The following is a 12,885-nucleotide window of genomic DNA, read 5'->3' as shown; positions in this document are numbered from 1 at the left end:
AGTAGTTTTATGTTTGGGTTTAGCTCTTCTTGGAGTTCATGTAGGACACAGCCTGGGACACCGTCTGGTCCCATTGATGCTGTGTTTTTGCTTTGAGAGGGCGGCTCCCACCTGAGCATCTGAGATGTCAGGGGGGCAGCACTCTGCTGGGATAGATATTTGCCCTTTTGGTAGGGAGGGGGGGGAGAAGTTTGCGCTGAACCTGTCAGCTAGGATGTTGGCAATGTCTGTGGGATCAGTGTATTTTTTGTCATTTTGGACTAATTCTGAGCATATCTGGGAATTCCCACCCAGGTTCCTAACATAACTAAAGAACGCCTTGTGATTATCCTTAGTGTCCTGTGCAATTTTTCTCTCGAATCTGGCCTTTGACAATTTTATGAGTGTCCTTAGTTTTTTGCTAATACTGATCAGAGATGCCTTCCCTTTTTGGGATTTTGCTCTGTCATGTAGTAGCTTCCTCCTTCTATTGTATAGTTTGTTTATGGCTGGGGTCCACCAGACAGGTCGTCTGCCTTTGGAGGATTGGGTGTTGGTTTTATTTGGGATTGCATGATCCATGCATTCCTGAAGGTGTTCATAGAATGCATTTATAAAGGATTCTGCGGTCTGGGCCGTATTTTCCACAGGCCCGGGGGCTTTGAAGGATTCCACCTCGGTTTTGATTATCAGTTCACTGCACTTCCCTTTGGCTTACTACTGCCCCCAGAGTTTTCACAAAATGCCTGGCTCCAGCCATTACCTTTTGCAGACAAAGAAATATTCACATTTTCCCCTACTTGGACGACTGTCTAATTCAGGCAGACAGTCAGGAAAAGCTGTTGCAGCACCTGACATTTGTAAAGGACCTTCTAACCTCACTGGAGTACACTATCAACGAAAAGAAATCCAAACTAGTCCCCATTCAAAAAATTGTATTCCTGGGAGCAAGCTTGGACACAGCATTCCAGATGGCATTTCTTACTCCAGAAAAACAAGCCTGTCTGACAGGCTACTTCTCTCAAATGGCCACCAGAACCCAGTTATCTGCAAGGAAAATCCTGCAAGCTCTTGGGTTCATGGCCTCCTGCATTCTACTAATTCCATATGCCAGACTGCATATGAGGAAACTTCAGTGGTACCTAAAAAGTCTTTGGTGCCAGCATTCTCAGGACCTGAAAACTGTCATACCTATGATACCTTGCCTAAGGAAAGAGTTCCTTTGGTGGGCAGCAGCATGCAACCACAACAAGGGACTTCCCTTTACACAACCCCATGCCGCACAGACCCTAACCACAGATGCATCAGACTATGCCTGGGGTGCACATTTGGAAGGCAGGTGTATTCAGAGCCACTGGAGCCCAAATCAAATTCATCTGCACATCAACCAGAAAGAAAGACTTTTCTTGGTACCCAGAAAGGACAAGGCCTGGCAGCCAATACTAGATTTATCGATTTTTAACACATACCTGGACATTCCAAAATTCAAAATGCTGACTTTGCAGTAGCTTCTGCCGATGCTGGGCCAGAATGCTTGGCTGGTGACATTAGACCTAAAAGAGGCATACCTGCATGTCCCAATAAGACAGTCGTGCAGAAGATACCTCAGATTCAAGGCTGGCTTAATGCATTACCAATTCTCTGCACTGCCCTTTGACTTATCTACTGCGCCCAGGGTCTTTACAAAGTGCCTGGCACCAGTAATTGCATTTTGCAGACAAAGAAGTATTCAAATATATCCTTACTTGGACGACTGTCTCATTCATGCAGAGAACGAGGACATTCTTCTTCAACACCTGACATTTGTGAAACGGCTTCTAACATGCCTAGGGTACACAATAAGCGAAAAGAAATCACAACTGGTACCCTCTCAAAAAATAACATTCCTTGGTGCAAGCTTGAATACAACTGCCCAGATGGCTTACCTCACGCCAATCATAGGCAACTGACTGCTTACTTCAAACTGATGGCAACAAAAACCCAGTTATCTGCAAGAAAAATTTTGCAGGCTTTGGGCTTCATGGCATCCTGCTGATTCCATATGCAAGACTGCATATGAGGAAACTTCAATGGTACCTAAAAAGTTTATGGAATCAACATTGTCACAGTCTGGAAACAATGATTCCTCTCATTCCCTGCCTACAACAGGAGTTTCTATGGTGGGCAAAGGCATGTCACCAAAACATGGGATGGACCTTCACTCTACCCCCTGCCAGCCAAACCTTAACAACAGAAGCATCAGATTATGCCTGGGGGGGCCCACGTGGCGGGAAGATGCATTCAGGGCATATGGACCCCAAAACAAATGCATCTACATGTCAACCAGAAAGAGATGCTAGCTGTTTAAAATGCCCTAACAGCCTTCAAGGACTTACTTCATCCAGGACAATTACTGATAAAGACGGACAACACCACGGTCATGTGGTATATAAACAAGCAGGGGGGCACGCACTCATACCCCCTTTGCAGATTAGCTATGGCACTGTGGGACACAGCTTTTACTTTCCAAATACATCTTCAAGCTCAGTTCCTGCCAGGAAAGCAAAATACTCTGGCAGACGATTTAAGCAGAAACCTTATGGATCCTCACGAGTGGAAACTAGATCCCCAAGTCTTCAGCATGATAACAAGGGAATGGGAGAGCCCAGACATAGATCTAGTTTCCTCTCCTCAAAATTATCAATTGAAAAGATTCTGCACAAGGACTTATCACAGACAAGCATGGAAAGTGGACACCCTATCCTTCAGTTGGAAAGACCTATCAGTTTATGCCTTTCCTCCTCTGCCTCTTCTTCCCAAGGTCCTCCTAAAAGTCAGACAAGAGAAACCAAAGATGATACTAATTGCCCCGGACTGGCCCCGCCAATACTGGTACCCAATTCTAAGGAACTTGTCTCAATACCTAGCTTGGACCGTACCTCAAAGACCTCAACTACTGTCCCAGTAAAACAATCAGATCCTGTACAATCAACTCCAGACACTGAACCTGGCAGCATGGCTGATCATGTAGTTATACAAACAACACCTCTCAGTAAAGCTGTGATGGATGTCATTTTGGAAGCCAGAAGGCCTAGTACTAGAAAATCTTATGCTGATAAGTGGAAGAGATTATGTGCTTGGAATCAAGCACAAGGAACTGATACAGCAGAACCAAATATTCCTCGGGTATTACAATACTTAACTGAGATGCTTGACAAAGGCCTATCTTTCTCATCAATTAAAATCCATGCCTCTGCCATTTCGGCTCATTACAATACAGAGCCACCAATCTTTTCTCATCCGTTACTAAAGCAGTATCTTAGAGGAGCCAAAAATTTAAGGCCTCCTAGAAATCACCAATACCTGCATGGGACCTCAATTATGTGCTGGAAAAGCTTACCCTGCCTCCATTTGAACCAGCTGCTATCGCTGATATAAAGTTCTTATCATGGAAAACAGCTCTGTTACTAGCAATTACTTCAGCAAGAAGAGTCTCAGAGCTAGAGGCCCTCATGGCTGTAGAGCCTTTTATCATGTTTTACCCAGACAGGGTGTCTCTGAGGACAAATCTTACATTTATGCCTAAGGTGGTTTTCAGTGTGGCTCTTCACCAAACTATTCATCTGCCAACCTTTTTATCCAAATCCGCAGAACAAGGGGGAGAGAATTCTGCATTCCTTGGACGTACACAGACAGCTAAGATTCTACTTGAGCAGGACTAAAGCTCTAAGGAAAACTGAGCAATTACTAGTGGCATATGCTGCAGGACCAGAAGGAAAGGCTATTTCAAAGCAGACTATTTCAAAGTGGATAAGCCACTGCATTCGTTTCTGCTACTTACACCATGGAAAACCTGTGCCCAAGGGCATTAGGTCTCATTCCACCAGAGCTGCAGCTACTTCAGCAGCCTTTCTCAGAGGAGTACCAACCAAGGACATTCTAGAGGCTGCTACTTGGAGTTCTGTTACACCTTTACAAAGCATTATCATTTGCCTCTCTACTCTAAGTCCAGGGCTGGCTTTGCCACTGCAGTTCTGCAGGGCCTTATAGCCGCACCTAATGCTGTTTAGCTCCAGCCACCCAACCATAGCTTTAGGATTCTACCCAAATGTAATGACTGCAACAGTGAAATACGAAGAACATAATACAGTTGTGTACACTTACCATAAATGTAGATGTTCGAGTGTATTCACTTTTGCAGTCCAGGTTACACTCCTGCCATCCCCCTTTCATTCTGGAGTTTATCTTTTCTTCTCTATCGTCTACAACCTATGTGGTGTATTTGCTTGTAGATGAAGGTAAAGTTTATATTGATGCATGTATATATATATATATATATATATATATATATATATATATATATATATATTTTTTTTTTTTTGCTACCTTTTTGGGGGCACCTGACATCTGGGGCAAGAAAAACTAAAGAAAATGGCGTCAGCTGCATGTTTTATACCCCTGACGACCTGACATAATGGAAGAGGAGACAGCAACCAACGCAGAACCCAAGACTTTGGAATTCAGGTCGACTGAGGGCAACCTGCCAGCAGATTACCCAAATGTAATGACTGCAACAGTGAATACACTCGAACATCTACATTTATGGTAAGTGTACACAACTATAATTTACGTTTCTAGTTGCACAGGACGAAAACCTTTCGTAAATTTGACCAACTTTTCATCTCTTACTCCAAACCTTTTTAGGGAAACCGATCTCTAAAGTTACTGTCGCCTGTTGGATTTCCCATTGTATCATTTGGGTGTATTCTGTTAGGGAGATTCCCCCGTTAAGTCATGTGAAAGCACATTCCACCAGATCCATGGCCACTTCAGCAACTTTTTGGTCTAGAGTTTCATTAGACGATATTTGTTCTGCTGTTACTTGGTCCTCTTCTCATACCTTCATCTCACATTATAAATTGAACATTGTATCCAGGAACAGGGCATCCTTTGGCTTTGCTGTGCTCTGGAATATCCTTCCATGAGGGACTCCCAGGTGTCTAGTAGCTGGAGACTCTGTCCCACAGGTTGAAGACCAAATGAAGACAACTGCTTCAGATAAAGAAGGTATGTACTCACCGTAACGTTCCATCTGAGTAGTTGGTCTTCATTTGTCTTCATATGTCCCTCCCTCCTTCCCCCCGACCTTGTGTCAACTGTTGGTTGCTCCTACGACCACTGGAGGTGGTCATCATAAGGATGCCTCTTACCCTTATCCTTGTTGACGGTTATTCATATGGACAAGGTTCTGTTTGGGTGGGTGAGAGTACTAGATTGGGTAGCAAACTCGATCTGAAGGGAGGATGGAGACAGGAGCATTATGGGTATGGGGAGGAGCTTTGAACTTGGATTAGATGCTGGATATGCGGCCAAGTCAGATCCAAGCCGAATCTGGGAACCCACAGGTGGAACGTTATGGTGAGTACATAACTTCTTTTTTTATAATGTTTAGTTCAGCAGCCCTTTGAGCCAGCAGCTACTTGCTACCTCAAATTTTTATTTTGGAAAACTCTTTTCCTGGGTGGCTATCACGTCTGCTGGGAGAATTTCTGAATTGCAAGCTTTATATGTAAAGCATCCTTACTTCATTTTTCACAAGGAGAGAGTGTCGCTACAAACCAATCCATCCTTCCTCCCCAAAGTGGTATCAGAATCTAATATTAACCAGTCTATAGACTTGCCTGTTTTCTTTCCAAAATTTTCAAACGAAGGGGAATACTGTTTACATTTGCCGGATATCGACAGACAATTACGTTTTTACCTGGACAGAACAAAATCTTTTAGAAAATCGAACCAACGATTTGTATCATTTTCAGGACATAGATTGGGTAAACCAGTATCAAAAGTTACTTATCAAGATGGCTTTGAGATTGTGTCACATTTGTCTACAGTCAGAATAAACTCAAACTACTTGCCCTGGTTAGAGCACATTCAACCAGATCTGTTTCCACTTCAGCTGTCTTCCATTCCAAGATCTCTTTGGATGAATTATGTGCAGCTGCCACATGGGCTACTCCTCATACCTTTATCACTTATTACAAATTAGATATGGTGTCCAGGGGAAGAGCATTCTTTGGCTCTATAGTACTCAGGAATATCCTTCCTTAGGGCCACCTTGGACCTAAAGTAGCTGGGAACTCTGTCCCATTTGTCAAGAATGAATGAAGATTGACAACGTCAGATAAAGAAATTGTCATACCATAGCGTTCCATCTGTGTTGTCGCTCTTCATTTATTCTTGACATCCCACCTTCCTGTCCCCTCTGAAAGACTTCTGGAGGATCGAACCTTGTTCTGGGAGGTTATAGGGTTATACCTTAGACAGGGCTTCTGTCTTTCTATACTAGGCTACAAACTAAATCTGACGTATTGGAGAGAGGGTGGAATTTGTTTGGAGCCACACCTCAAAAGTTTTTTTGGCTGGCACTAGCTGTATAATGGCCGAGTTGATTCCGAGAGATCGGAATCAAAACCCATCTGTCAAGAATGAATGAAGATTGACAACACAGATGGAACGCTATGGTAAGACAACCGTTATGGTTAGGTAAGACAAGTCTCCCACCCCCTTCTGTTTACCAAACTGAGCATCTCTCCCCCTACACTTCAGTGGTTTACTGACTATCTAACCAATAGGAAACAGTCTACTATTTGGCAACAATGCTTCTCTTCTTTTATCATTACCATTGCTGGGGTAAACCAGGGGTCTTTACTGGGTCCCCTTCTTTTCAGTATATTTATCAGGGACTTCCACATCTCTCTCTCCCACTGCTCTGTAATTCATTACACAGATGATTCTACTATTATCTGCTCTTCTAAATCTGCATCTCTACTGCAACAACATACCCAAGAAGCTTTCACTTCAACTGAATCCTGGATGTCACAGAACCATCTCACCCTTAGCCCTTATAAAACCAAACTCTTAATATTTACCCCATGTAAAGGTAGCCCAGTCAGTAGATCTGAACTCTCTATCCATTCCCAAACCACTATCATTGAAGTCGTTCCCCATACAAAACTGCTAGGTGTCATCATTGATGACAACCCCACAATAATATCAGAAAAACCCATCAAAAATTAGGAGCCCTCTATAGGCAAAATTACTTTCTTAATTCCACTGCAAGAAGGCTCTTGCCTCATCATTTCTGCTTCCAACTCTTTTATATGGTGCCTCCATCCTCACCAACATCCAGTCCTCTCTAAAAACCAAACTCAACTCTTGTTGCCAAATGTGCTATAAATGCCAAATTCTCCACCCCCCCACTGCACCACACTGCAGCAACTAGACTGGCTTGAACTCCCTCATCACCTAATATACCTACTACTTACTATTGCACATTAACTTATTTACCTCCCAGCAGACTTCCCATCTCTCACTGGTATACTGACCATCTACCATCCTAATTGTCACCTCAGGTCAGAGAACAAAATGCTGTTAAATATCGACAAACCTAAACTCTCTGCCGGTCAAATGCTCTACTGTGTTACTGTTTCTAAACTATGGAATGACCTACCCCCTCCACCCAGAGCCATGTCTAATGAATCTTCCTTTAAAAAATCCCTTAAACTTCAACTCTCCTCACAGTGGTTATGCACTTGCACCTCTACTAAGAATCACATAGCTTGACCCTCTCACTATCTTTCTCCTCTTCTCTGTATAACCACTCTAATCTCCCTTTCTCTCAACCACCCCAACTCATTTCTTTCTGTCACTCTGAGCCTGCAGTACACCTACATTACCACACTATTTTTCCATCTTCTCTGCTACATATCTTACTCAATATTTAATTTACCGTTGCTTTCATAGTTTCACTCCATGGGGTCTGTATTAGAATATCGAAGTTTCAGAACTTCGAATGTTCTAATATTGACCCCTAGTAACCGAAAACTGATAACATCAAAAATTCAGAACAGCGAATTATTTCTTAGGGAAAAAATTTGCTGTTCCAAAACACACAAACACACCAAACAAACAGCAATCCACACACATACACCTAAAATCTTACATCTAAACCTACACTAAATTGTACATACACCACTGTCTACCCACTTACCTTAGCCCAAACCCTAACCCTAAGGTCCGTCACTATCACACACACACTTCACCCGCGCCCTAACCCACCTACCCCACCCTAACCCTCACGTCCACACATTCGCACACTTACCTGACCCGCACCCTAACCCTAACTTATCTAACCCGCCCTAACCCTCACGTCCACACAATCACACACTTACCTGAACCCGAACCATAACTTTCCACCACAGAGCTGAAAATAGCAAAGCGACAGGAACGGACAACCGAATTCTTTCCTTAGGAAAGAATTCGGTTTTCTGAAACTTCGCTATTTTTAGGTTTCGCTGATTAGGGGTCGATATTAGAACATTCGAAGTTCTGAAACTTCAGTGTTCTAATATAGACCCTCCATGACTATGTGCTATTTTCCTCACTGTTTGTCTCCATTCCACCTTCTTTTACCAATCTATTGTAAATAATCATAATGATCATCTAGAATTTTACCTCTGTTAATAATCTAGTGTATGCAATCATAATGTTGTATTTGCTGCTGTTGTATTGTATATCCTGTATCATTGCAACATATTTCTTGTCTACATGTGTTAAATGTGGAGCTTTTCTCCCCGGGCCTCCACTGAAAATGGGTTCTTCTGGGCCAGTGGACTACCCCGGTAATCAAATGCAATAAATAAATAAGACATAACTTCTTTTTTTTCTTATATTTGTATTTTTACTGTATTTAAAATTTCTGCTTTGACATGGCTGAAAAACCTTCGAGTTTTAAGAAGTGTAAAGATTGCAGGCACAAAATACCTTTATCTAACACACATGATTCGTGTATGTATTGCTTCGGCCCAGCTCATTTAAAAGAATAATGCAACATTTGTAAGGCTTTTAACCCATAAGCCTTAGTGGATTGCAGAATTAATATGATTCTAAAATGTTTATTGCCAGCTGCTTTTTTGGAGAATTTCTTTGGAGCTCAAACCTCCAGAAAGTTAGATAAGGAGTGTAGAAGGTGTACATCGGACCCTTCCAGATCCTCCACTCCTAGTTTTCCTTCTCTCAAGGTATCTGAGCATTTAGATATGAGTTCCTTGCATCTGAAGACTAATTCCTTGGATCCGACAGCATCTGATAACAAATCCTCATCATCAGATCTGACACACTCTGAGCCGAAGAAGCTTCCTAGTACTCGTTATGCATCATCTTTAGATCCTCTTCTTTTCCGTCTACCATCACCCTTCTTAGAGCGACACCATCATTCTAGGATCCCTTCAGTTGACTCTTCTCATTCTTCTTGGAGTCTGACAGGGGCAGATGTGGATAGAATGATGAGGAAATTTCTCTCTGCCAAAATTCAGATGGGCGTTCTCCCGGTTTCTACCCCATTGGGGTCCAGAGACCTTCACTAGTACTACTCCACCTGTTTTGGCTCCTTCTCTGATCCAGTCTTCGGCTTTGGAGCTCCTGGATCCATCTGAGTCAGATCCGAAGATTGCTGTATCTTCAACTCTGATACCTTCTTTGAGTGGACCATCTCAGAGTGCTTGGGAGCCAGGTGACTCTCAGAGCCGTAGCGCCATTGTCAGTTCTGAGGTGTGTTGAGATCGATTCCAAAGTTGTCGAAGCTGTCTCTGCCCCTCAGAGCCTCAGCTTTGACAGCTCAGCTCCAATCTCTGCCTCAGGGAGGCTGCCTTTGGGTCAGAGGGAGCTGACAGTCCGGAAGACTGTCTTCCCGGCACCTTTGAGGTAGTGGAGAGAGTTCTCTCTACCTGTAGAGGAAGGATGACCCCCCCCCCCAAATACTTCTTCCCAATCTCATAAGGCTTTGTACCTTCAGCCTCAACATTTTACTCCACAGGGATGGCCATCCCAATGTCTCCAGACTGCCCAGCAGGGTATACTTATTTCTGATACTTCTCCGGAGCATTCTGCCAAAGAAGTCCCGAGGAAATGAAGGTGCAAAAGGAGGCACTTAGACTCTTCTCAGAAGTCGGTCACAGAAAATACCAATTTTGATGAAGGGGAGGGGTCCCCAAGATCACCACCTAATAGCATCTCCTTTGGTGACATCCTGGCGATCCTATAGCAGATGGGAGGTTGTCTGCTGATAACCCTTCCCAAGAGGAATAGATGGTATTCCTGGAAGACTTTGGGTCTGACCCATCTAACTTCTGAGTGACTCCACCTATTGATGAGCTCATTGATTTGATGTCTAGGTGGGCATGGAAGGAACCAGATGCTGTTGAGCCGATCCCATAGATACCAGACAGGATCCTGGCACCATCAAAAGGAAGAGCATTCTGGAGCACAGGAGAACCAGTAGATGCACGGTCGTAGAGGCAGCCACAAAGAAGGAACTCGCAAAACAGAGTTCAACTGTCCAGCCCCCTAACAGGGAGTCCAGGGCTTTGGACAGATTTGGGAAGTGTGTATATGCTTTAACAACCTTTGCACTCAGTTCACTGAATTATTTAGCACACTTCACTTTACTTCACAGGGACATGATTTTACATCCGAGTGACACCTCCAGGTGCATCTGCAGTTAATTCCTGCTGACGCCTCTAGGCATCAAGTATTACTTGTTCATATTTCATCAATAATTCCAAAACCATGCTATGTACAAGGTTTTAAAAATTTTCATCTTAAAGTTTACACAATGGCAAACTCAACTGCATTAATGTTTGCCATCTGTCTAGTACAGGTAATGAGATATTGACTGTTGTTTTTATGAATTTAATTTATATAGATATAATTTTCATATTTTTCTAAATATCTCAATAACCAAGTAATAGACAGAACTCCTTAGCCTCATATGAAAGCTCTCAGCTAGAGGAATAAAATGCTGCTTAACAGTATGTGTGTAACTTGAGTGTGTTGAGATAGTGTAAGTTGTGTACAAAATATTACAAACATAATAGTTGCTGTGTTTAGTGGGACTTATAACATTCATTTTAATACCTAGAAGCTAAAGAGTACTACCCATGTAAAAATAGTGTATGCGGAAGGGTTTTCCATTTATACTTCTTTCATAACCTCTGTTGTTCCAGATATATAAACATTTCTTTGAAATGTGAGGACATAATGTGATTCTGTCAAAATGTTTAGGCTCCACCCTTTGGAAGTTACAGTGCAAACTTCTTGAGCTCCATTGGAGTGAATGAGCTGACTTTCCAAATCCTTCTGTGAGGCCATTACCTCTGAAGCAGAGAAATGTCCTTCCATTTCACTGTTGCAGTATTTTTAACAATAGGGATCCTTTGCCAAGGGCGTTCAGACATCCAGCCAGTATACCAAAGCTTTTATGTTGTTTAAGGTATGCTGAGCATCACACATATGCTCCTTGTGTATAGCGTAGGGCATAAAACTGTCATACAGATGTACCATCTTCAAAACGTCTTTGCCACCAGTCCGAATGCCATCTTTTGATTGTCGGTCTGAATGCCCATTTCATCGCTGGTTCACCCAGCTGTTTCAGATAAGTGCCGTTTTGGGGGTTTTGCTCTTATCTTTTTCTTTTTGTTGTTGCTTTTGGGGTTTCATGTTATCTAGGAAGGGTAGATGCCAGTGCGGGAGACAGATTACCCATAAAGACCATCACAAACAGTGCTTTTTTGTCTCAGTACCTCCCACGACAATACATCCTGTACCATTTGTCAGTCTTTTATTCCAAAGGCTGTCCATAGTTGGCTTTCCTCTTTGGCCTTGTATTTAGAGATCCAGCATCTTAAGCCTTCTAGCAAAAGACACTATGGAGGGAACTTCCAACTGTCTGAGGATCAGCCATCTGCGAAGAAGACTACCAAGAAGTCTGTGTCTAATTATTCCACTGTACCACATCCACCAGACATCTCTCCTGAGACTAGTGAAAGCCTAAATGATCTCCTGGCTCTCCCATTGGATTCCTCTGCATCAAACCCTTCAGGGGCCAGCATGAATCTGACCTTGTGCACATCCTTAGAGGCCTCTCAGACATCTGCTTCGGATGTTCAGGTGGAACTGTGGCTGATTACCGAATAGCCTAGGGGTGTTCCTCAAGTTTTGGATAGAGAAGATGTTCCGACTACCATTGTGGAATGTCGTCCAGTGTTTGAGCCTTCTATGTTTTACAGGGCATATAGCCCTTTAAGAAGAAACAGAATGGCAAAGTTTCTCTCGGGTTTGTTTAATGCCCTTATGGCTTTGAAACCTCCTCAAGGAGTTTCCGTTCCTGCTCCACCTTGGTCTTCAACTCCTCTTAAAAGGCCTAGGGCAGTGGTTCCCAACTTTTTCGATTTCTGGCTCCCTTGCTGAATCCAGGTTTTCTTAAGCCCCCCCCCAGCTGCATGTATAAAGTGCATATTTCATTTATTTATTTGACATTTGTTTAACGAACCTGCCCGACTGGACTAGGAGACTTGGGGAGAAAAACTCACAAGTACAATAAAAAGACAATTACCAAAAAAAAAAGTGTACATTCTGCTTAACACTGATCTACTATGGTTGAGAGGTAAGCAAACCTAATGGCAACCTTATACTAAGTTTATATAAGAGCAATGTTTAAAATCTGTCCCTATTTGGCTCTGTCCAACATACCTCTCAACTGTATAGATTTGTGCAGAATGTCCAGATTTTTGCCTCATATTTTTGGTCTTCTCATAAAATTGTTGTTTTCTGGCAAATCACTGGCAGATCATTGAGGTTGAAGTCAGAAAATAATGACAGACATTTGAGTTTTACACTTCATACCCTTCAGAAAATTCATGCTAATGCAAAACCTGCATTTCTATCAACTTTCTATGTTCGTGAGAGCAGTACTTAAAAGTGTCCCTATTTTGTGCCTTTGTACCCCCACTATTTTTGGCTTTGTCCATATTTCTTGATCTAAGAGGGTGAGAGGTATGTGTGCTGTGGTATGGTCCAGACTTGCAAAGA

The 12,885-nt window shown here is 42.7% G+C and overlaps 1 protein-coding gene across 1 annotated transcript in view; it reads left to right on the top strand.

The window, feature by feature from the left end:
- Positions 1-12,885, top strand: part of ARFGEF2 (ADP ribosylation factor guanine nucleotide exchange factor 2) — a 2,483,667-nt gene that overhangs the window by 1,367,853 nt on the left and 1,102,929 nt on the right. The gene's annotated exons all lie outside the window — the stretch shown is intronic.

Source organism: Protopterus annectens, chromosome 12.part0, assembly GCF_019279795.1.
Source record: "Protopterus annectens isolate FY-2018-M chromosome 12.part0, PAN1.0, whole genome shotgun sequence".
In the NCBI taxonomy this organism is placed as follows: domain Eukaryota; kingdom Metazoa; phylum Chordata; order Ceratodontiformes; family Protopteridae; genus Protopterus; species Protopterus annectens.
The sequence above is the reverse complement of the archived record's forward strand: the minus strand, read 5'-3'. Positions and strand labels throughout refer to the sequence as shown.